Source organism: Agelaius phoeniceus, chromosome 2 (assembly GCF_051311805.1).
Source record: "Agelaius phoeniceus isolate bAgePho1 chromosome 2, bAgePho1.hap1, whole genome shotgun sequence".
In the NCBI taxonomy this organism is placed as follows: Eukaryota; Metazoa; Chordata; class Aves; order Passeriformes; family Icteridae; genus Agelaius; species Agelaius phoeniceus.
In genome coordinates this window covers 31,151,575-31,176,160 of record NC_135266.1, presented here as the reverse complement: position 1 = coordinate 31,176,160, position 24,586 = coordinate 31,151,575, and the positions used below count along the sequence as shown (strand labels likewise).

General features: G+C 39.7%; 1 protein-coding gene across 2 annotated transcripts in view; it reads right to left on the bottom strand.

Moving 5' to 3' along the window:
• The window catches only part of AFF3 (ALF transcription elongation factor 3), a 329,101-nt gene that overhangs the window by 278,654 nt on the left and 25,861 nt on the right, over positions 1-24,586 (bottom strand). The window lies entirely within an intron of this gene.

The following is a 24,586-nucleotide window of genomic DNA, read 5'->3' as shown; positions in this document are numbered from 1 at the left end:
TGAGAGAGCAACATAGAAACCAGTGTGCATTTAAAAGTTAAGAACTTTGTTTTGCAGACAGATGGCAAAAATAAGCACAAACATGAATCAGATGAACGCCAGTTCAAGTAGGCTGGGGAGGTTCAGGTCTCTGGGAATGCTAGTGCTTTCTTCACACAGAGAATAGATAATTAAATTCTTACAGAAAAATAAAAAAGAAATCACATGGCAGGATCTAGTCTGTACAGAACTTCTCTGCTTGAAACGTGACAAAGGAAATATCTAAGCAACTTTGACAAAGACTAGAAGTTCTCTTAAGGCAGATGGTAATTACAGCTGTGAGTAAATAGAAATTATGAACATGTTCCCACTTATGACATATCCTCTGAGTGTTGTATGAAAATGCTCCTTTTTTCACATGGCTGTGTTTCTGTAGTGATTCTTTCATTAACTAGGTCCCTAAAGAGCTGTTAAAACTATATGCTGCAGTGGTTTCCACAGTTAGGTTGCTTCTTCTGATCTCTGCTAATCAGCCAAGTCGTGAAGCTACTACTGAAACAATTCCTCTTTCTGATGGATTTGACACTATCACAACCACAGAACATGAATAAATGAATAGTGGCACAACAGTGTATGTATGGCTAGTAGAGTGTAGCTGGAGAGAGAATAAAATCACTGCATTACACAACAGCATTAATTTTTAGAAATTAACAACTTTAGCCCAAATATAGACATTCAGAATAAAAACTGACTTTTTTATTTTCAGAATTCTAGTTAAATACATGATAACATAAACCAGAGAATTCTTATTCTGAATTTCTACAGAACAACACCTTTCAGGTTTACACATTTCAGTTTATTATGTTTTATTCTCCTCACAAAGGAAGCCAACATGTCTAACAAAGTTAACATGCTGCTTCAGGACAATGTGACAAGTATGCTGATTCCTATTTTGCTAAGCTCAGCTAATGTTTTTCCTCTGACAGAGTAAATCTGTGGAGTAGGAATATATATTAATGTCATGTAAGTGCACCATGTGTTAATAAGATAAACGTTGTCTTGCTAACCAGCTTCCCAGTTAGCAAGGCATATGTTGCATTGGCTACCCACGTGATGCTACCTAGTATGCCTCAGGCAAGGCAGCCAAAAGGCCAACAGCTATCTGATTCTAATTCAGGACTGGAGAGAGCTGAAAATACACAGGATATGTTAGATGCTATTAACACTTCAGAACAATGCCTCAACAGTCACTAAATGAACAGAAAATCTTTTGTTTTCTTGTTGATGCTGCTAACTCGAGCAGGACTGCAGAGTTAGTCTGATGGTCTGAGGGCAGATGCCAGGGGCCCAGCACAGATCTCAAACACAGGGGTTTGTTGTGAAACCCAGAGTTTCAGCACAGCAGGTTGGAGACAGTATCCAAACATCACCTTGTTTACAACCACTTACAGGTGGTTGAGAGTTTTGGGGTTTTAATCCCATACTATTCATGAACAATGCATGTTATTCACTCCAACACCCTCTCCTTGAAAAGCAGCATAATGAGGAGGCCATCATAGGGATGGAGTTTTGGGCATGGAAAATGCCTTCTTCCAGTAAGAAGGGGATGGTGAAGGCCTCCCTGTGGGCTCCTGGGAGGGAGAACACCTCCTGCACATGCTGCGCATGCTGCTGAGACCAGAGGCAGAGTAGTTGTCATTGACTGCTGTGAGAGCAGAGGTCTCCACTTCATTGTGCCATCGAGCCTACTCCCATCAGCTGAGTCAGTTAACAGCCACCTGTGTCTAAATCAGACTTTCTGCCATGCTTAACAACTGGTTTTAGGCTGGCTTCCTGGAGTTTTAAGAGATCAGGTTATAACTTCATTGTCAGCTACATGTCCCCATCCAGAATCTCCTGACTCTTTGAGATGCTTTGCATTTGTACTCTAGCCTGCAGCCAAATAGAGATGGACAGCTTCCCTGAGATTAATTACAATACTGGTCTCTACCCAATTTCTAAGAAGTAAATAAGTGCAACGTTCTTCACTAGTCCTCATACAAATTTAAAAATTCACTGGTGTGGTAGTCCTAAAGTGGAAGGACATTTTTATCCCTTTATTGGACAGAGATATATTTGATGAAGCCATACAAGTCATCAGATCTCTGAACCCCCTTCTCAAATGAATTCACTGCTGGCAATGCAATGCACAACCTGCAGTAATTCAGAATGATTATGCAAATGTCAGAACCGTGACAATGCCTAATACACCATCTACAAGCAGTAAGTTAGGAAGAGCTACAAGTTGAGAGTTGTGTTCCTTTGGTAATACCAGATGGCAAAATGTCTAGCATTTGTGAAGCTACTCCTTATTTGCATGAACATTGCAGCAATCACATTTCCTTGAACGTATGTCACCAAATGTATTTATTTGTTTTGGTTCAAGGAGAATACTGCCAACTGCTATAATTGTCTTTATTGCAAACACTTCAGTTAATGGAAAATGATTCTTTTTAATAGATTTCTTCTTTATTCTTCTTTATTTTTTTTTAAATTTGCAATTTAAAACAATCCCAGAGGTACCTTTTAATGCTTCAATCTGGGTCTTGTTTCAATAGCTAAGCCATGAAGAACAAGCTCATGAAAACCTCATGGCTTTTTCCTCATCAGGGCATGTCTACATATGTGAGTGATATATGCATATATATGTGCAGTATTCATGCTCAGTTTTGTAAGACTTGGAGCCAAAGAACATGCAAACACTCACCACTCAAAAGTCAGTGTCATTTATATTTGTTTCCTACAGGTCAAATTCCAAAAGGTGAAATCAAACAGTTTTTAAATGGTATACTGTTATTTTTAAAATGTTGCATCTGTTTCTAATTCGTGCTTAAAGGACATGAACCAGAACGTAAGCAACAAGTCAAACTCTTGCAAAAGTTATGTATGAATAAAGGTTGTATTATAGAAATTAAATTATCTCAAATTTGGCACATTGCTTTTTTGATTTATCTCAGCCCTAAGATCTGCCAAGACACATGCTGGATATACCAATGAATTGTGCCTAAATTCCAGTGTCTCAGGCTCAAAGAGCTTTCAGCACACCCACACCGCCACCACCCTGGCCACAGCACCCCTACCTCCTCTGCTTCTCCAAGATACGTGGAATAATTTCACTCCCAGATATTTTCCAGATGAGATTTCCCATGGATTGCTAAACATGTCAGAGTAGGTATGTTTCATGAATTTTGATCTGCTGTGATACCTTTTGGCAGATCACCTGGATGGTCCCCAGTCTTTGGCCATGCCCCTGGTGAGCGTGGCTCCCTGTGAGACCAGCCCACAGAGAGAGCCCAGGCGTGCTGGCTCCTGGTGGGAGGGTGGCAGTGGCACCAGCCTCCCCACAGGAACACTCACAGCTTCCTTCATGCTACCTCTGCCATCAGAAGGAACCGTTTCCTTTAGTCCTTAATTAGAAATAGACAGAGATGGCTCAGGGGACAGCCTAGGAGCAGAGCAATCATTTTACCTGTAAAACCTGGGGCTGGATTTAATCTCCTACAAAGTCCAAAGAGTTATGTTGTCTCAGGCTAGGCTAAAAGAAATCATATAAAAAGCTTAACGTGTTGAAAAATCTCCTTCTCTTTTCTTTCCTTTCCTTTTTTTTTTTTAAGCACTCTATTCCTGACTTGCTCAGATATCACTTTTTGGAGCAACTCAAATATAAAGGTCTCATCTCCATGATGAACGAGGTGGCGACAGTGCACCAACATACCCTCCTGTCCTTCAGCTTGGGAACACTCAAATTTGCATTCAGAGGAAGATGTCCTTTCCCACAAACGAAGCACTGCACCTTCACAGAGGAATTACATGGTGTGCATTAACGATGCTGCTTGACCTTTTCAGAAACCACAAAATTGCTGCATCACGAAGGGAGATTCTGGAAGGGTACTGTTATTCTGTTACAAGATCACCATCCTCCTAACAGCTGGTGTCTTTGAGGCTGTTAAAGACACAGGTAGGTAAGATGAGGGTGAGATTGCTGGTACTACCCTTTCTTGGCACCAGTTTATTTTCTGGAAAAGAAAGGGGACTGTGACCCAGCCAGCTGTACCAGCACAACAGAGGAAGGTGTTACCACATATGTACAGAGACCTGGCCACAGTTTCTGAATTTATCATTGGCAGCACCCTGCAATCTTGCCTTTGCCTTTCCAGACCTTCCAATATAATTTTCCAGTCCAAAAACTTAGTTCATTATTCTCTGAATTGTGAGGGCTTTGCCACACCCATATATACTCACATCTTCCTTCTACCTCCCCATGCACATAAATACTGCTATATAAATTTAGCAGGAGTAGCTTGTTTGTTTGCAGTTAATGTTTACCCAGGAGGCTGATCTCCTTCACCTTGGCAGCTACCTGTGGCACTTAGCACAAAACATTCAGAACCTGAAGTCTAGACATATTAATTACAAAAGCAGAGCTGATGCTTCATGATAACAGGCAGCAATTTCTGAACTGGCAAACCCACAGTTCCTGGCAGTCCTTTGCTAAGGAAGACCTAGTTCCCAGGGCTGAGCTTCTTTCCCAAATTTTGTGAACCTCCCCACTTGTTCTTAAACTGACTCTTCTTCTTCCATCAGGAAATGAAGAAGCTCCATCACAATGTCATCAGACTACAACAGCCACTCCTGTCACTCCCGTGACACCATCCCCAAGCTGCTGGGTGCAGTCCACATCAGCACAGAGCTGATCGTATTCCAAATAAGCAAAAAAACCCCACCCCAAAAACATAACCCATACAGTAAGTGACTAAAAGATATGTGTATTTCAAGAATAAACCTAGACCCATGAACAAGTTTTCTGCAAGGACTTATATATCTTTGAAATTAAATTTTAGCACACGGTCATTTTTGAATTATGAACAAAGCTAGAACTGCTTCAAAGCTGTGGAAAACAGGCAATATTTCAAGAAAATAAATTTTAAAATGGTTTACTGATTATTCTCAATATTTCCCCACAAATTTTAATCTGGCACACAAATCAATATACTAAATTTCAGGCTGAAGTGAGGACATTTTCTTAAATATTTAATAGTCTAATTCTCCCCTGAATTACTACATTTATGCCAAAGTAGCTAAATAGAGTAAGTCAAAGGAAAAACTTACACAACACCATAAAAAAGCAGCCCAGCCCTGATGCAGGACAGTGATTATGAAACTCAATTCAAAATAGAAACTGGATTCTGAATTTTAATGTACCCTCATTCCTGTATTTCTGCCATATTTTAAAACTCAAAAGGACGAGTCAGACTGAGACCCTGTAAAGGCAAAAGCCTCAAACATTTTTAGAAAAAACAATCTTAACTCTAATGATTTAATTACAACAGTTGAGGTTGTCTTGTTTGCTGAATCGCCATGCTTAACATAGTAGTGTTTTCTATTTCACTGTTCATGTCCATGGTTTTTGCTGGCCAATGTCTAGGTGCCAGTTTCATTTCCAGATAAGCATAAATGGTATCTGCTTGGAAACTCATTGCTGACAGGGTATAGGGAACTCCAAGATATGGCCACCTTTCATTTTTGAGCATTAAATATTTTCCCTAATGATATTTGAACTATCAGTTAAATTATAACAAAGGAGCTGCCTTTGATGAACAAGTGTCATAATCAATTACATACCTTCCTAGGCTACAACTGGCTTTTTTTAGACTTTTTATCTATCCTAAACAGCAGAAGTTAATTTGAGGATTTTTACAGTATTTTTTCCCATTTACAAACAGGAATGCCGTGGGGTAAAGCAATTACTCTGATTTACTGTTTTCACTTTGATTGAACATAAAGATGTAGCAGGGTCTCAAAAAAGCAGTAACTTAACAAACTGTGCTCCTATCCACAGACAGATAAAGTACCTATTTTGCTATTTCAAAGAGTTTACCTCCAGGCAGCAGCACAGAGCAAACATCAATCAATGACATGTGTCTAAGATGAGATTGATGTTTACTCTCACAGCTTTTCATCTTACATCCAATAAATTATTTTTCCTTCGCCAAAGTGCCTGGTTAAATTTCATTTTTCACTTTGCAGTATCAGTTTTAAAACTTTAGCTTCCAGCAATTTTAAAGCTAGGCTTCATTGACGCTTCAGCTTTTACAGCCTGTTTATGATTTGTATTAGCCATGAAACACTACAGACCAAACATGAATATGATCAGGGGAAGCTGAGCCGGGGCAGCCTCTCACACAGTGGCAGGTGCAGGCTGGAAGGTGTGAGATTACTTTAATTATCTGCCTGGAAATTCCAAGTCCAAAACAGGGAGCTGTATTTTCAGGGGCAGATATATTGCATCCACCAGACAAATGAATATATACATATCATATCTGCAAAATCAGCATGGCAGCGTTCGGGTGAGGTCTTCTGAGGGTTAACAATGGGCAAGTGGAAAGAACCAAGGAAAGGCTAATTGTGGGTGCAGTTATTACCTTACAGGCACTCATACCTGACATTCACAAAATAGAAGTGCTTTTCTGTGCAACCTGATTGAATTTTAAATATGTATCAAAATGCTGGGAAGACCTAGGGCTGCAGTTAACACTGGGACCTAAGCTGTTAAGTCAGAGCATCACAATAGAGGAACACTAAAAAATCGTATTTAGTTCAACACCTGCTTTTATAAGAGCACCTCTTCCAGTCTCACTACGGACAAAAAAAGCACATTTGCTTCCCTCTGTGAAGTTTTCATCAATGAGAGAAATTGAGACATAATTCTAATTTATTTTTAGTTTCAGGAAAAATAATTTCATCAAACGACAAAAATTTACCAGTCCATACTTACATTACACATAGATATTCAAAAATTCACCACTCTGTATTAATAGGTAATCCTGTTTTCAATACCTTATTTTCTTTTATAACCCTGATTCTGCTAGCAAAAGTGCCTAAGATGGTTGAAGATCTTAAAACAACACTGAGCCAAGCTAGAAACAAAACATTACAACAGCTTTGATTTTTCACTGCTCTAACAATACATTCTTTGAAAGTATATTCACAAGTGTAAAATTCACCACTGCTAATAATCTTACACCTGGAAAGAGCTTCTTTTTCTTCACAATTCAAAATTAAATTTAAAACCTCTAGAAACCGAGTGAAAATCTTGGCTGCAAAGAAACAGATACTGTAGATGTGACAAAGTATTCCTTTTGTGTCCTCATCCATATCTCCCAGGTATAGATTAAAAAAAAATAAAAAATAGGACTGAAGAGCATAAACCTGACAGATCACAATAACGTCCTTTAATTTAATTTTGAAAATATTACTTTTATGTTGTATTTTAAAAATACAACAGCCCACAGAATCACAGAATCACAGAATGGTGTGGGTTGCCACCCACAAGGGCCCTTTGAGATCATCTAGTTCCAAGCTTGTGTCTTGGGCAGGGACATCTTCCACTAGAGCAGACTGCTCAAAACCCTATCCAACCTGGCTTTGAACACTTCCAGGGATGCAGCATCCACAACTCAGTTCCACTGGCTTGCCATCCTCATAGTGAAGAATTTCTACCTTATTTCTAACCTAAACCCACCTTCTTTCAGTCTGAGCCATTCCTCCTTGTTCTATCACTACACGCCCTTGTCAGAAGATCCTCCCCAGATCTGTTGCTGGCTCCCTTTAGGTCCTGCGTGGTGGCATGAGGTGTCCCAGGAGCCTTCTCTTCTCCAGGCTGAACAACCCAACTCTGCCAGCCTGGCTTCCCAGCAGAGGTGCTCCAGCCTCTGATCATCCCCAAGGCCTGCTCTGGACTCCATCCTGCAAGCCCACATCCCACCCATGCTGAGGACCCATCCTGCAAGCCCACATCCCACCCATGCTGAGGGCCCGCGCTGGGTGCAGCGCCCTTGGTGGGGTCTCACCAGGGAGGAAGAGGAGCAGAGTCCCCTCCCTTTCCTGCTGGCCACGCTGCGTTGGTGCAGCCCAGGGTACAGCTGGCTCTGGGGACTGCCAGTGCCCACTGCCATGCTGAGTTCTTGTCAATCAGCGCCCCCAAGTCCTTCTCCTCAGGGCTGCTCTCAACTGAGAGAACTTTTTTTTCTGCCTAACCTAACAATGCTGAATTCCCTGGGCTGCTGCTACACAAGGCCTTACCTAACTTGGCCATTCCTCTATCTGATCACTCTCCTCTCACATTGCTTCCCTGCCAAAGATGTCAACACCCCTGTGCCTGTTTTCCTCCACAAGGATTTCTGCTTCCCACTGTATCCTTATTCATGGGAAACTGTTCCACTTACCAACTGCCAAGCCTGTGCCCTTTCTTCTTCTCCTTTGCATTTCTTCTTTAGGCTTCTTACAGTCATAATTAGTCAAAAATTATAGCTTAAAAAAAAAATCCTTTCTGTAGAGAATGTACACACGTTGAATTATACATACAATCTTGTTCAGACTGAATAGTCCCATAAACGGAATTTACTCTTATCATTGTGTGATTTCTAGGGATGCTCTGAACTTTTAAATGTAATGAAAAAATTCTGGCCTTTTAAAAATCTATTTGACATTTTGCAGTAAGTGTTTAATACTTTATTTAAAATGTTTGTTGAACTTCCTTTTGATATGTTTGCTGAAAACTGGGTTTTAGTCAATAAAGATTTTCAGTGTTAGTTTCAGTAATAAAAAAATTAAAACTCATAAAAATTAACCTAATAAAAGTTTAAAAGTTTCCTGAAACTTCATAAAATCTAAATAAATTAAAAAGTGCCCTGAAAAATGTGGAAAAATTATGTTTTGCCTCTAGGTCTTTTAGAGTAAAAAAATCTCTCCTTGCTCCATTTTTTTAAGCTACTTAAGTAGCCTGTTTCTTCCAGGGGGCTCTGTACAGTGATCCATCTACCCACAGCTATTTGCAGGACTGCTAAATACTCCAAGGTATACTTCACATGGCACACACAAATTGAAAGCTCTGCAACTGGTAGAAAAATTTTACCATACAATTCACCCTCGTATGACCTGACTTAAAGTAGCAAAAGCAAAGATCAGAGTCATAGAATTGGAGAATCACAGAATCACTGAGGTTGGAAAAGACCTTCAAGACCAAGTCCAAGCCTTGACCAAATATCACCATGCCAACCAAATCACAGCTCTAAGTGTCACATACACTCATTTCTGGAACATTTGACTGCAGCACCTCCTTGGACAACCCTTTCCAACCACTCTTACCCTTTCAATGAAAAAATTCTTCCTGATGATCCAACCTGAACCTCCCCTGACACAGCTTGAGGGAGCTTGAGGCTTGGTTCTGTTCCTGGTTCTCTGGAAGAAAAGCCCAATCCCCACCTGGACACAGCCTCTTCTGGTGCTTGTAGAGAGTGATAAGGTCACTTCTGACCCTCCTATTCTGCAGGCTAAACAACCTCAGCTCCCTTCTTCACAGGGCTTCTGCTCCATTGCCCTTCTCTGGACCTGCTTCAGCACCTCAATGTTCTTCTTATAGTAAGTGACCCAGAACTGGACACAGCATTCAAGGGATGGCCAGTGCTGAGTACAGGGGCACAATCCCTGCCCTGCTCCTGCTGGCCACACCATTGCTGATACACACAGGATGCCATTGGCCATCTTGGCCACCTGAGCACTGCTGGCTCATGTTCAGCAGCTGTCACCAGCACCCCCAGGTCCTTTTCCACTGGGCAGTGTTCCAGGCACTCTGCCCCAGCCTGCAGCACTGCCTGGGCTTGCTGTGACACAAGAGTAGGACCTGGCACTTTGCTTTACTGAACCTCATACAACTGGCCTCAGCCTATTAATCCATCATGTCCAGACCTCTCTGCAGAGACTTCTTGCTCTCCCTCAACACTCCTTCCCAACTTGGTGTCATTTGCAACTGCAATTGAATGACTGAGGGTGCATTCAATTCTCTTGTCCAGATCATCAACTAAGATATTAAACTGGGCTGGCCCTAAGATTGAGCCCTGGGGAACAGTACCTTAGGCTTTTCCTTGTCCTTGTTACAATGTTCCTCTCCACATCCAGAAAGGATGGAGATTTTTCTCAGTCCTCTTTTTTTTGTTAATGTGTTTATAAAAACATGTTTTATTATCTTTCACAGTGGTGGTCAGATTGAATTCTAGCTGAGCTTTTGCCTTTCTAATTTTCTCTCTACATGACCTAAAGACATCCTTGTACTCTTTTTGAGTTCCCTGCCCCTTCTTCCAAAGGTCATACTCTCATTCTTTTCCTGAGCTCCAGCAGAAGTTCCCTATTCAGCCAGGCCATTCTTCTTCCCTGCCAGTTTGCCTTTCAGCACATTGGGATGGTCTGCTTCTGTGCCTTTAGATTTTTGTCCTAATGTATGCCCAGCCTTCCTTTGTTTTCAAGGCCTGCTTCCCAAGGGACTCTCTGAACAGCGTCCTGAGCAGGCTGAAGTCTGTTCTCAGAAAGTCCAGGGAGGAGGTTTTGTTGACCACCTTCCTTACTTCACCGAGAAATGAAAGCAATATAATCCTGTGATGACTATGCCAAAGATGGCCTCTGATCAGCACATCTCCCCCTTCTCTGCTCATGAACAGCACATTAGCAGTGCACAGAGGGGCACAGCCCCTGGCAGGCTTGCTTACCAGCTGGGTCAGGAAGATAACTTCCACACACTCCAGGAACCTCCTCTCTGCTGTGCTGTTTCCAGCTGACATCCTGCAAGTTACAGTCTCCCACAAGAACAGGGAGCAGAGATCATGACATGTCAGCCAGTCACTCACAGAACCTTTCATCTGCCTCTTCATCCTGGTTGGGTGGTCTGTAAGAGACTCCCAGCCAGGATGTCTGCCTTGGTAGCCTTCCCCCTTTTCTCACCCACAGGCACTCAACCTCATCATCACTATTCCTGAACTCCCTACAGGCAAAACATTCCCTAATGTACAGAGCCACCCCACCACCTCTCCTTCCTTGCCTGTCCCTTCTGAGGTGCTTACAGCCATCCATTGCAGCGCTCCAGTGCTGAAGGTCACCCCACCACACCTCTGTGACAGTGACCATGTTGTTGCAGTTTTCCTGGTGCACGATGGCTTCCGGCTCCTTGAGTTTGCTCCCCATGCAGCTGCACTGGTGCAGCTGCACTTCTCCTGGGCCACTGATTTCACACCAACACTGGCATGTGACCCCTAGGCTCATCTCTATTGAGCCCGATTTTATCCCCTTCCCACTTCAAACCTAGCTTAAAACATTAAGACAGATCTAAGAGCACTTTACCAGTACAGAGGTAACAGAGTGTTTATTAAAAAATATTCTTGACATAGAAGGAAAAGGAGCAAAACTTCACAGGATGACAAAGACAAGTAGCTTTAAGTAGTTAAACAATTTTGGTGCTGCTAAGAATCCCTATGAAGCAGGAGTGAAAAATACAGCATCTCAATGCACAGATTCTGAAAACTCTTCCCTGTATTTATGTTCTGGTTTTAGATCAATATTCAAAATTATCTGATGTCCAAAGCATATCAAAATACAGACCTGAATTACAGGACACAGGATTGCAGCCTTGCACAGTATTATACTTTCACAGAAAGCCAAAGCACAGTATTTCATTATGAATGTGTCAGCTGTTAATAACCATCAAATCTATGACTCATGAAAACGTCTATACATGTTTTATTAACAAAGCAACATTTCCAATTTACTTTTACCACAATGGATAATGACTGAAGGTTCATCAGGGTTAATCAAGAAAATGATGTAAATTTTATACTGCATTATGTTTCACTTGGCTTAAAATGGATCTTGAGCGACAATCTTTTTTATGTGTTTAATCATGATTTACAGCATTATGGAAACCACACAACAACCCCATTGTAGAAAAAAAAAAGTTATTAGCAAGTCAGTGCATAAGTCATCAGATTTTATGTATTCACAGAAAATCACTTAGGATCTTCAGCAGACAAGCACTGAGCCTGCTTTCTGTAAAAATAGAATTAATATGTTTTGAGATGCCTTATTTTAATTTATCTTTCCTTCAGATCTTATAGATAGATGGAGATCTTATTATTTTATTTTTATTTTTTATTCTTTTATTTTATATATTGCAGAGAAACCATCACTCCATACAGGTAAGGTGGAACTAAATTTTAAACAGATCTGTGCTAGCATATCTACATGATAAAAATAAATTTGGAGGGTGTTTTTGGATCATTTTAATAACTGCACATGCAGATAAAACAACCAAAGAAGTTAAACCCTATGCTAATCATAGAGATTAAAAAAAAAAATCAACCTCTGTAAATTCCCAAATAATAAATCCACAAAAATCCCTACTTTTGCTTACCTGAACACACAACTGTAGCTCACAATAAGAAGAAACTGTGATTGTTTTAACAATCATTTGCTTGTATCAATGTCTGTAAGCATAAAATCTAATTATGGGTAATTATGAAATTCCATCTTCCTTCTGCTCAACTGAAAGCATTTCAACAGAAAATGGAATGAGACACCTATATTTATTTATAAAGATGGCTATATATAAAAATTTATACCTAAATCTACTCTCTAGAGCCTATAAAGGCAGCTTGCTTTCACAGAACTAAAAGGACCACTGTAATAAATCTGAGTTCAAGAACCTAAGAAAGTTGTGGCTTATATATAACTTCAAGATACAAACAGTGAAAAAAAAAAAGAGTTTATATAGAGGGTATTTCACTCTCCTTTCACAAGACACTAGTAGTAGCCAAACAGTAGTATACACTGTGCCATAAAGCTAACCAACCTCTCTAAAATACATTGCGTACATTTAAACTAAGAAGAATGCAAATTCCTTCCCAGTTCTTTCTTGTGAAAATGGACAATATAAACTGGACCTGAGGCTTATGCTTTACCACATAATAGTATCACCACATATCCTCAGAACCTGCCTAAGAAAACTGCCTGCTACACAAAACATATGACTTTTTTAGTATCTTATTCATTATATCCTGCTTGTTCTATCATATTTTGACATATTAGCCCCAAGGGTTATACAATCAAAATTAGAAAGAGAACTTAGTCAAAACCAGCATCCCCATGAATAAAAGAATAATTTATGTCCACACATAAATAAAGATGCACACATGTTAAAATGATGAAAAAGTTAAAACTTTTATGCCCTGTGACTGGTGTAATTCATGTAAGCTTCTTACACATGCATGTCCCAATTAATTCTGACTACAAAGATGACTGTATCACATAACTCATGCTCACCTTCAGAGCTGCACAGAGAAGCATCCATGTCTTTCCCCCCTCAAGTCACATGCAATGGGAATTGAGGTGTTTTATCTCTCATTATAGAAAAAAAAAAAAAAAAGGCAAAAAAACCAACCCAGATTTGAATCACAATTTCAGTTTGTGCCTCCCTTAACACTCTGCTTCTGTTTAAGAAGAATGGCCATGCCACAAATCCAACCCAAAACTTGAATATGTCAGAAATACAAAAGGCTAAACGAAATTTCAGTGCAAAAAAATCTCCTATATTTTAACTTGCAGAAACAGTGTGACTCTTCAAGTTCCTCACTTTCAAGTAGGTTAAAATGCATTTAGATATTTCAAAATTTGAAGGAAATTACATAAAAAATGACCAAAACAAACCAACCCAGAATCTTCAGTGGTTGTGATGGATGCAGAAGGCAGAGCTGGCCATGCAGGGAGGGTGCCAGAGGCAGATGCTGTCACTTGGGGGAACCAGCCTGGTTCCAGGCCAAAGCAGGGAAGCCAGTGACTTGATGAAGTTGGATACATTGCTCCCTCACTCTCTAACAGATGCCTTGCCCTGACTACTTTTTCTCAGCAAATTTTAGCTTTAGCAAGAACAACAAAAGCTTACAAGAGAGAAATGTTTTATTTTTACTGCATACTCTACTTGAAGACTGAGTTCATAAATGTATATTTGTGTCACAGTAAATTATAAAGATATTATTTACCTGTATAGTATAAGGTGTAAAATTATTCAGTGTTTCATTTTGAAAGTGTTAAGAGGTATCTAAATTCTATGCATAGTTGCAAAAACATGAGGAAGGATCTAAATTGTATGTATTATTCTAAAAACATGTATTTGGGAGATGCCTATAACATTTCTATTTGAATCTTCCATGGCAAAGATCCCTTTTTGTTGAGTTAGGAAGCTTAGAAATCTTTGGGTAATTTTTTCTACAAATTCTTTAAATGTGTCAAAACATTTGACTTCAGTTTGACCTTCTCTCACTACAGTGCTCAAGAATATCAAATTTGTGTGACCTGTCAGTAAGCCCACTGAAGCTGATTTCATGGGAACAACTGAGAAGGACTGAAATAATTCTCTGACAGGTGGTGCATTAAAAAAAAGAGCCAGAATTTAATTATTGTTCTGTTTCACTAGGATAATAGAATATAACCAAAAGGAGTTAAAGAAAACCAGGAAACAACACTGAAGGCAATTCTCCTGATTTTTCAGAAAAGCCAACAAAATGCTGATGCCTAAGATAGGAGATCTGCAATGTTAAAAAAAAGATCCATACAGGAGGAACCCATCCTCCTTCTTTGTATTGACAGATTATCAACCCACGATCCCACAGTTCTCTGGGGATAGGACAGGACTGAAATAGAAAGGGCTCTGAAAACAAGAGAAGCTCTGCCCTGATCCCTAGCCAGTTTCACTCAAACTCACATTCACCATGCTGAAAATCCAGCACTTAGAAGAAGGCTGATCATGCAGCTTGGATTTAGCTGCTCACATGCTCTCAGGCTCTCTAGTCTTAAAAGTGATGACATTCAAAACCCCCCCAGTAGATACCCAAATTCTTGCCAAGAGATAACATTTGAACCTCAAGGAAGGTGTTTAACATTTTAAAGACACTGGTAGAGTGAGTCAGGTAGATCTAGTAGAACAATTTTTTCCCCACTAAAAGCTGATTCCTGGGGTGGGCTGTAAGACAAAGGAGCAGTGGAGGAATTCCACAGTGCTGCTTGCTTGCAGCAACCCAGAAACTGAACAGAAAGATGAGGGACCTGCTTGCTGTTCCTCCCTAACCCTGCTGGATGGGCCCACAGGGAGGAAAAAATGACAGGTGAGGGTGAGAGAGAGCACAAAACTGCACCAATCACCAGTGAACTTGATTTTTATTTCAAGCCAAACAAACCAAGGTAAAATTCACACTTGGTAACTGGAATATCCCAGTGCAAAAAATAAACAGAAGCTGTTATTAACAAGAGAATATTTTGTTGCTAACATGCCATGTTAAGCAGGAAACTGCTACTACATTTAGCCTTCCTTAAAATTTCCTAAGCAGCAATGCTGACAGAGTTTCTCAGTGACAAAGGGAATGGCAGAGAATTACTTCCTTCTAGGTTATGGAAAGCAAAAAACTTATGATAATCCATTTGGGTGGTTTTTGAATACAAGCAAAAGAAAATAAACTCAGTGAATTTGTTCAAGTTTCTATTTGGGGTTGCTTCTTGAAAAAACTGTGAAACAATTGTAATATGCATGGATCTATTTTGCTGTGAACCAAGACAGTATCTTAGTAACTCAATAAAGATTTCAGAGTTTTGGACATGGTTCTAGAGAACATTTTGCTGTTCGTGATGTGTTCCACTAAATTAAAAAGAATTTTATAGTTGGGAAGACCTAAGTATCAAGGTGAGATGATATCATTTAAAGCTAAGATAACAAACTTCAAGTGCAATGTGCCCTGGGGTGACCCTGCTTGAGCAGGGAGGCCAGTGTGGTCCCTGCCAACCTCACCCATTCTGTGATTCTGTGATTCACCCAAAACTGACCCACAGCTGGGTGCTGAGAAAATCCCACACTGGCCTGGGACCTCTGCTGTAGGAAAGATGTGATGTAGCCCAGAAAAGAGACAGATGGATAAAGGAGTGAGGTATGAAAAAGGACAAATGGAGCTTGTCTGGTTTAGAAAAGAGAAGACTGGGAAACACATGATAATGATCTACCCACCTATAAAAACTTGTTGCAGAGCAGACAATGATGAATTGTGTTCTCTGTCTCTTAAGTCATGCAACTTATTTTGCAGAAGAGGAGATTTAGATGTGATTTCAGAAATGCTATCTAACTTTAAAAGGAAGGGCTGGAAGAGTCTGGCTATCAACTCCACAGCCTCCTTGGCTTCTTTATCTCAGTCCTCCTCACAACCCTGTCCTCACCAGCAGACAGTTATTGTTAAGATTGTTCCTTCTTAGACAGGTTTAATACATAAAATAAACAAGAATGGGAAATCTTTATCCACTGAACAAGACAACATCCTATCTTCCTTCCAGATGAGCAAAACTGCCCCCTGACATTATTACAGGGATGCTCCTCCTTCAGAAATACCTGACTGTTAGCATTTACCAAAGACTTGTTCTCCTCATCAATGAAGACACTTCCTGGAGGGACATACATCAAAAAGATGTATTAAAAGATTATTTCTGGAGTAGGGACCTATAGAAGTCCCTATGTGGCTACTCCACAATCCTGAGGGACTCATAGGCACTATAAAGGTTTGATTCTCCTCTGTCAGGCTGGCCTAGGTGCACTGCTCCTGACTTAGAGCTAGGAGGTGGAATCAAGGTTCTATGCAGCCCAGCATTTGCAACAATTTTTATTTTGAATAGTTTGGGCTTTTCTTTTAATGTATGGGTTAAAGGAGAATGAAATTTTCCTTTTTTCTGTAAGTGAATTCAGAAACTGATCTGTAAGATGTGAGAATAGGAACATCTTTTCCACAACCTCCAAATCAACCATCTTTAGCTGCTGCAGAGACATGCAAGGCACATGCAAGAGGTGACATGCAAAAACAAGTAAGAGGTTTTCTAAAATATATTGGTTATGAAGAGCTTAAAATTATCTCTGACACTAAAAATTCCAGAAGGGGTTCTACTCAGGGCAGTTCAACTTATATTTGCTATTAGAAATTTACTTTTCATTCCTAAAACTATCTGGTGAACAAAAGATCTGAATGCCATTTTACAACAACAGGGAAGGTAAGGGACAAGCAAGATGATTTTGTGCCCAAACTCAAACCCCTGACATCTTAAATATGCCCAACAGTGCACATGTCAAGCCAAACACTAAGCACCAGCCATTCAGAGCCAACTCAGGAAGATTCTCATCAGTGTGGGCTTTGGGAACACCCATGAAATGTGGTAGAAAATCATGGCTAGCAAGAAGCTGTCTGCCTCAAAAGCTGAGTCCCAGAGCTTAAGTTCACTGTACAGGTACATTACAAGGACTACTTTTTCACTTTCTCTCAGGATTTGCAACTGTGAGGTAAATACAGTCTAACAAATTCACTTTGGAATAAGAAGTCATGATACGTGAATTCACCTACCTTGTGTAATTTATGACAAACCAAGAAGACATTGTAAAAAAAAAGTAAATTAAACAATGATGATTTTCTACTGATAGGCAAGCTGAAAAAAATTACAACTGCCCCTAATCCCACCAGAAAACTATTTTTCTACTCTTACAGTTTTAGCAAAAAAAAATCAAGAAAGAAGAGAAGAACTTGTCTGTATGGTGCAGATATATTATACTCTATTTTGGGATCTGATTAGACATTTACTATAATGTAAAAATATGGCATGTTTTGTCACAAATTGAAGTAAAGCCTTCTTTTTTTAACTAGTTTGGATATTTTTGCTTACCTATTCATGGCATGGCATTCTATTACTTCCATCATAAAAAGAAAATACTGTTGGTGATATTTTCTTGCAGAGACAGACATCAATGCTAAGCACTTAGCAGTATGTTATGTTTTTTTGAAGATGCACTTGGGGGAATCAAAGTATTTTATTGCACAGTAGATACTATTCTGTTTGTACTTGCATTTCTCCAAACTTGAACCATTTGCAACATTTTATTTCAGAGCATACATAACCAAGAACACTGACTGGGTCATATTGTTAAGTATTCAAACAATTCCTGCACATCACTTACCAAAAAATGCCTTTGGGTAAATATCTTTGCTTTTTCTTTTTCTTTGCCTTTCCTTTGACAGTGCCCTTATATGACATGTTCTAGGAAAAAAAATGAACCACATTTGCTCCATTTACTGCTTAACAAAAATAAAATGAAAAAATGTTATAAGCTATAAATAAAATCATCTAGTATTTGTATTGCACTAATTTGTCAGGGGTTGAACAAATGTTAATTATACAGCTTTTTAAAAATCGGGCTTGTTAATGTCATTTTTAATTTAGAATGTTACACTGTAAATGTTTTCCATTGTGTTAATTTACACCTGTTATTACAGCCTTCATTATTAGGTTTGTACTGGAACAGCTACTTTGTGCCACTGAAATTTGCTTAAAACAGCAGAAACAATTACTAATTAGAAGGGCATGTTTACTTTAATTATATTTATTTCCTAGTCTACTTTTCTATGTAGCACACTATGAAAGTGTATGATTCAATTAGCCAAACCCATTTATCTGAGGCAATTCCTCAAATGACTACTGCTTAGAAAGACAGCAAATTCTTTCAGCACTTCTTTACCTCATAAATTTCATATGTGACACTAATAAATACATATGGTGACTGGGTATCACTTTCTATGTGACCTCACTGCTTTCTCTGATTTTTGTTAATGTATATTCAGTAATTGCAGATTACCAGAATGATATTCTGCTTTGAACAACAAGCACAACAGTTTTAATCAAAGATCTTAAACCACTGACATGGTGAAACATCTTTAGCATTCATAAACTCAGGATCAGTGGCAGATAAGCCCCCAGCTCATTCAGATATGCTCACACTGGGAAACTCCTACTGATACTCATCCACTGGTATCTAGAGTTAGTCTTACATATTACAAAGTGCTTTATAAATTTGCAAATTGAGTGCTATTTAAACTTCTTGGGAACCAAAAGGTAATGTCTTTATCCTTTACAAATATGACTCTTTGAGCTTTTCCAGTGGAAGCTGTATTATCTATCTACTCACACAGATAAAAAAGGAAGACAGTCATAAAAATTCTTTACAAATTGCTTCCCTGAAGCTCATTTCTAGTCTTATGTTTTAAACCTTAAGTGAGGATTAAAAAAAGAGTTACGTCTCTAATTGACAGTTGCTGGTCCTATCCTATGCAAATGATATTGGCAGGTAGTACAACATACTGCTGCTTTCAAATAACATTATTTTAGTACTTACAACAAAGTTCAGCACTCTGAAAACTAAAACTGCAGATAAATTGTACAAGCCAGGGGGGAAGCCTCAGTGAGTCCTGCGTCACAAGGTTCTGTTTCATTCAGCCATCAAGGTTTAACATTTTCACTATTCCGCTGTCACTCCATGGGCACAGCACCTGCATGGCACCAAAGGGTGCAGCTGATGAGCTGATGCTGCCAAAGTGGCTTCCACAGGGCTACAGCTCCCCAAACAGGGACAATGGTTGCCTGTGGAACAACGTGCAACAACTGTGCCTATTAGCAGTGCTGCCCATAATGATCAAATACAGGAATCTAGCTCATCACACTTTGGACTGCTTGGGCTTCATTTGATACCTCCCTCACAAAGGGAATTTGTTCCTAGTTAAATTTGTCTTTAACATACAATGTGTAAAAAATGATGAAAATCTAAACTTCTAGTAACAATTAATCTATTATCTTATGTGGCCAAAGATCACAAACCTCCCTTCTCCTAACCCACTGCAACACAGAAAAGAAAACAGTGTATAAATAGAAAGCCTGATGTAATTCAGAAAAAGCTGCTATTAAAAAAGTCAGCATTTTAAAAAAGCTAACAGAGACATATCTCAGCTGAGGCAATTATTTTGTAGGTTAAGAGGAGAGAGATACTGCTGCAATTGAAGATTCATCTTCACAGGGGTTCTCAGGAAAGTCAACGCAAATCAACAGAGGGAATGAAGTCAGTTCCCAGTCAGATGAACATATATTATGGCAGCTTATCCTTCCGCCAGGAGGGAAAGGGATCAACTGCACTGATGTAAGATCCCTTTGAGGACAGACCAAGCCTGTTCATGCAGGGCTTTAACACACTTTAATGTACACAAGCTTACTTCAAGTATTTAGTGCCTCCTCTGCTCTGGTGTCACCTTTATCCACCCTGTGTGGTCACTGGTAGCAAAAGCTGACTTAAAGGACACCATCTCTGACCTTACACTAATAGCATCTTCTCTATCTTCTCTTTTATTTACATAGGGGGCACGGGGACAGGAGGTTATACAAAGTGCACTGGAAATTTCTAATAGCTAACTATCTTTAATAATGAAGTGTAGGATAACAAATCTAGTCTGAGTCACAACTACTCAAAATAAATGGGAATTGAAAATGAATGTAGTTAGTAAAAATTTCTGATTGGTGTTTTTATTTTAATTTTTTAATTAAAATGGAGAAATCCATGTTTTGTAACAAAATCAAGCCAGTACACAAGCAACTTCTGGCATAAGCAATTAAAACTGAAATGAAGGTGGTAGTGCTATTTTGCTGAAGTAAGAAATAGATGTACTTGTATGGTACAAGCAGTTGTAATGAATTTGAGTTCTAAAGGTTTAGGATATATACATGCAAAGGTACATGCCTTTTAAAAAGAGGCCTGTAGTTGTTATATTAAGCAGACTTCAGAAGAATATGAGTTTATAGGAGAAATATATTGATTTACTCTGACATTGTCCCACTGATGTATATCTTCTTATACCCATGGCCTGGTGCTTTCTAGGCTTTTTCAATATGCATCCTCCAACCCCCAAAAGGTTTTTTTTAATCTGCAACAATTGACTAAAAGCAATGATATGTGCTTTTCCTACCAACTATTCAACTTGATTTTATTCTTTTCACTCCACCACAGCCTATTTTGACACAAAAAAACCCATAGAGAAGCCTGGTATTTTCTTCAATGCTTGCAATGCTGACCCACCTGAGAGCTTTTTGATTACTTTTAGCCCACATCCACCAGGTAATAAGCTCACTGAGTGTCAGGAGCACAGCAGCCTCAGCTCTGCCTGGCCAGCCAGGGGGGCACTCTGCCTCGCTGCTGCAGCTGGGAACCAGCTGGGTACAGAACATGGCATTTGCACTCCTCCTGTCTGTCAAACAAAGATTGAGGCAAGACAGCCTTTTCCAAAAGAATAGGATCCTGATCCAAAGATCCAAAAGATAACTGTGTCCAGTGGAAACCTACTAGTGTGAACAGACAGATAACACACGCACAAGTCATACGTTCTTTATTACTCCTAGTAGAAAGTAATACTACTTTAGCCCAATGTCCTAGACACAGAGAGCACAGGGAAAATGCATCCATCCTCAATTCAGGGCTGATGGATAAGCAACAACTCCATTAAGCCATGCCTGTGATGTGACACTATCTAAAAGGCAAAGCTGCTTCCCAGGGAGCCTGTCTGGTGCCCGCTCCTGCGGCTGTTGTGCGAAAGGCTTCAAATAGTCCTGACCTCAGCATGGAATATTTCTTCCTGGGAGACAAAGAAGTACCACAGACTCAGTGCCCTTCTCTCTGAGACTGGGGTGAAACTGTGCCATGGAGGATTCAGCTCCCCCAGACCCAGCTGGAGTATCATGGAGCAGCACTGTCATACCAACTAAAGCAAAGAAACCAATTTCTTGGCTATGTGCCCTGCAGGGAAATGCAGGGCAGAGTGTGTGTGCCCAGGCAGGCTCCCCTGTGCAGGCTTGCCAGCTACCTTGGGGCAATGCTGCTTCCTACTCATGTTCACACACCAACACCTACTCACACATAGGCAGCTGCACGTTATGTACAACATGGGGAAAAAATACAGCAAGCTAGAAGTTACAAGAGACTGAAAGATATATTCAGGTTTCACGTGGACCCTGGAAACCAAAGGAAATTGCAAGGAAAAAAAGGGGGGAGGCAGGGGGAGAATATCTGAAAAGTGGCTGTATTCAAGTATTCCCTATACAAACTCTTTTCTTTACTAAAGCTGTTAAATTACCTTCTAAAGAGCTTCAGAAACATGGACCTGAGTGCTACCATAGCAATAAAGAAGCTGCTGAAACACAGCATTCAGGCTACCCAGTCCAGTGTAGTTAAGATTACCTTGATTCCTGATTCACTCAACCCCACCAAAAAAACAAAACCAGATTCTTGCACACAGTTGGAGATCACTTTAAAACAGATATATGCACCCATCTTAAAGCCATTTAAAAATCTCTTTTCACTATGGGATTCTGGCTAGATGGAAAACTGGGCAAGCGTGGTAGAATCAAATGATTAATAAAGCAAGAATTCATCCGAATCAAAGGTAAAGCAAGCAAAAATGACAAGCAGGAGAAAGCATCTTAAAAAATTTACAAGAGATCTAGTTTTGGATTTAAAGGCAACACCAAGCCTGCCAACTTCTCAAAGAGACTGCCAAGAAGCCAGATGCCATAACTGGAAGGATATTATCCAGAGTTTTACATCTGAGTCTCATGAGTGCCTTTGAAAAAGGACAAAAAAGGGATGCTGGCAAGAGTTCAACTGTTTAATTTCTATCCCCACCCTAAATATTTATTTAAAAGTAAAATTGAAACCATTGCAAAAATTAAAGACAGCATGAGTAAATACAATGTTAAGTATTTACAATGACCCACAAGGGCAAACTAGCCTTACTCAAGTACTGGAAAAACCTCAGGGAACACAAATTTAAAAGGTCATCCCAAACTCCCTGTTTGAGCTGGGCTTCAGAGAACACTTGGAGTCCCTGAGGAAAGGCTGGTCATGACTGAGTTTATAGAAGTGGTGCCTGCCCTGCAGCCAGGGTGGGAACAGGAGGACTCTCCCTGGCTTCTCTCCCCCCAGGCAGAGCGGGCACAGGGCTGACCCCATCACCCCATGATCTGCACCTAAAAGCTGAGCTGCTCAGGATCTGGCACAGGGTGCCCATCAAGAACAATGCCTTTGTTTTGGCCCTGCTGGAGGCGTGTTTGATCTGATTGTATCGGGGAGGAGATGCTGACCACCCCTGAGACAGACCACCAGAACAGTGTGGATGGTCTACAGCTTTCTCAGCTCTCATAGCCAAGGAAGCCAATGCAATGAGGCAGGCAAGCAGCCTGACAGTAACGAGGTGCAAAAAAACCCCCAAAAGCAATTGAAGAGTATCTAATCAGTGAACAGATAAAAGGCTGGCTACATCTGCTCTGCAGCAATGTCCCCAAAAGTGACAGGTAGCACTGACAAATTGGATCGAGTCCCTCTAATAAGAAATAAAGTGATCCTATTTGGAATTTTAGGATGAGTGAAAGAACATTTACACAGGGCTCTACGGAACCTGAAAGCTCAAACTCTGATTTTACTTCATGTAGCCCCCATTTTGTGAGCGCATAAGCACACACATTTAAAATACTTGAATAATTCCATTTAAATCACTGCAACTCCTCCTGTGCATCAAGTTAAACATTTGCACAGGGTCCATTTAGGTCACAGCCTTGTGCTGTTTATGCAGAAAAAAAAATCTGGTACCAGGTTGATTTGTATATCCTGCCATCGCTTGGCACTGAGCATTTGTATCCCTTGACGTTAACTGGCATCTGTCAAGTGCTCTCCTATAAAAAAGTTATTCAGTTGCACACATTTGTAATATGCAACTGCATATATTCCTCGGGTAAAGAAAAGGCAGTTATTTTGAATTCTGCCATAAAACACAGCATAAGTGTAAACTATGAACTGCAGAACACAAAAAAATGTAACGACTTTTTCAAATACTGGCCAAGTAAGCAGTATTTTATGAGACAAGAAACAAATGTTCAAGTCAAAACTGCAAATGGAAGTGACCATGCCTGCGCCGGACTTGAAGGAGCACAAGATCCACCCCCAATACTCTGACAGGTTAACATCTCATCTTTTTAAACATGCTGTGTGTGTCTCTCCTTCTGGACTTTTTACAAGCTCGTTAGGACTCAATATGGCTTTTGAGGTTTATTTTTTTAAGAAAACACCAGGTAGTGTGCAAAAAAAAAATTAAATACTGAATTAACCTAAATCCTCCTTTTAGCTAGTTCTAGCCTTGTTTATAGTGTGCACACACCACTTTGCATTTACCATGAGGCTCCTCAATTAGTTCATAGCCAAGTTAACCTTCTATCTCCCAGCAAATATAACTCATGCTCGTTTTATACAACGCAGCATTCTGCTGGCTATTATCCATCATTTACAAGTGTTATTTGTCTATAAAAATGACACTAAAAAGTTGAAAAATGATTCCGCTCTGCCTGCTTCTGGATATGTTTTAACAAATGATACCAATGCAAAAGGCTCTAAGTCATGTAAGAAGCAATTAGTCAAGGAAGCCATAAATATTTTTTAAAAAGGATATAAATGATTGCTTGTCAGATAGTAAAAGCTCTAAAGGTTGCTACATAATAAAAGACTGAACCTACACATACATATCTGAGTAACTTTACCCTTGTGTGCAATCCCATTAGGATGAAGAAGGTTACTCAAGCAAGTAACATTATCCAGGTGACTGTTTGTCCTAAAATAGTTAAAATAGTGTTCTTCATTATTTATCGTTAATGAAGTTAATCAAATTCAGTGGTACTTACTCATGCATGCATTGAATAGAAACCTGAACATGACATGCATATTTATGGAACAGAGATTGAAAGATCATTATCTGTAGGGAAGAAAATCCAGCAAAGAAAAGGATGCGTAAAATATGTCTGTTATCTTATTAGAACA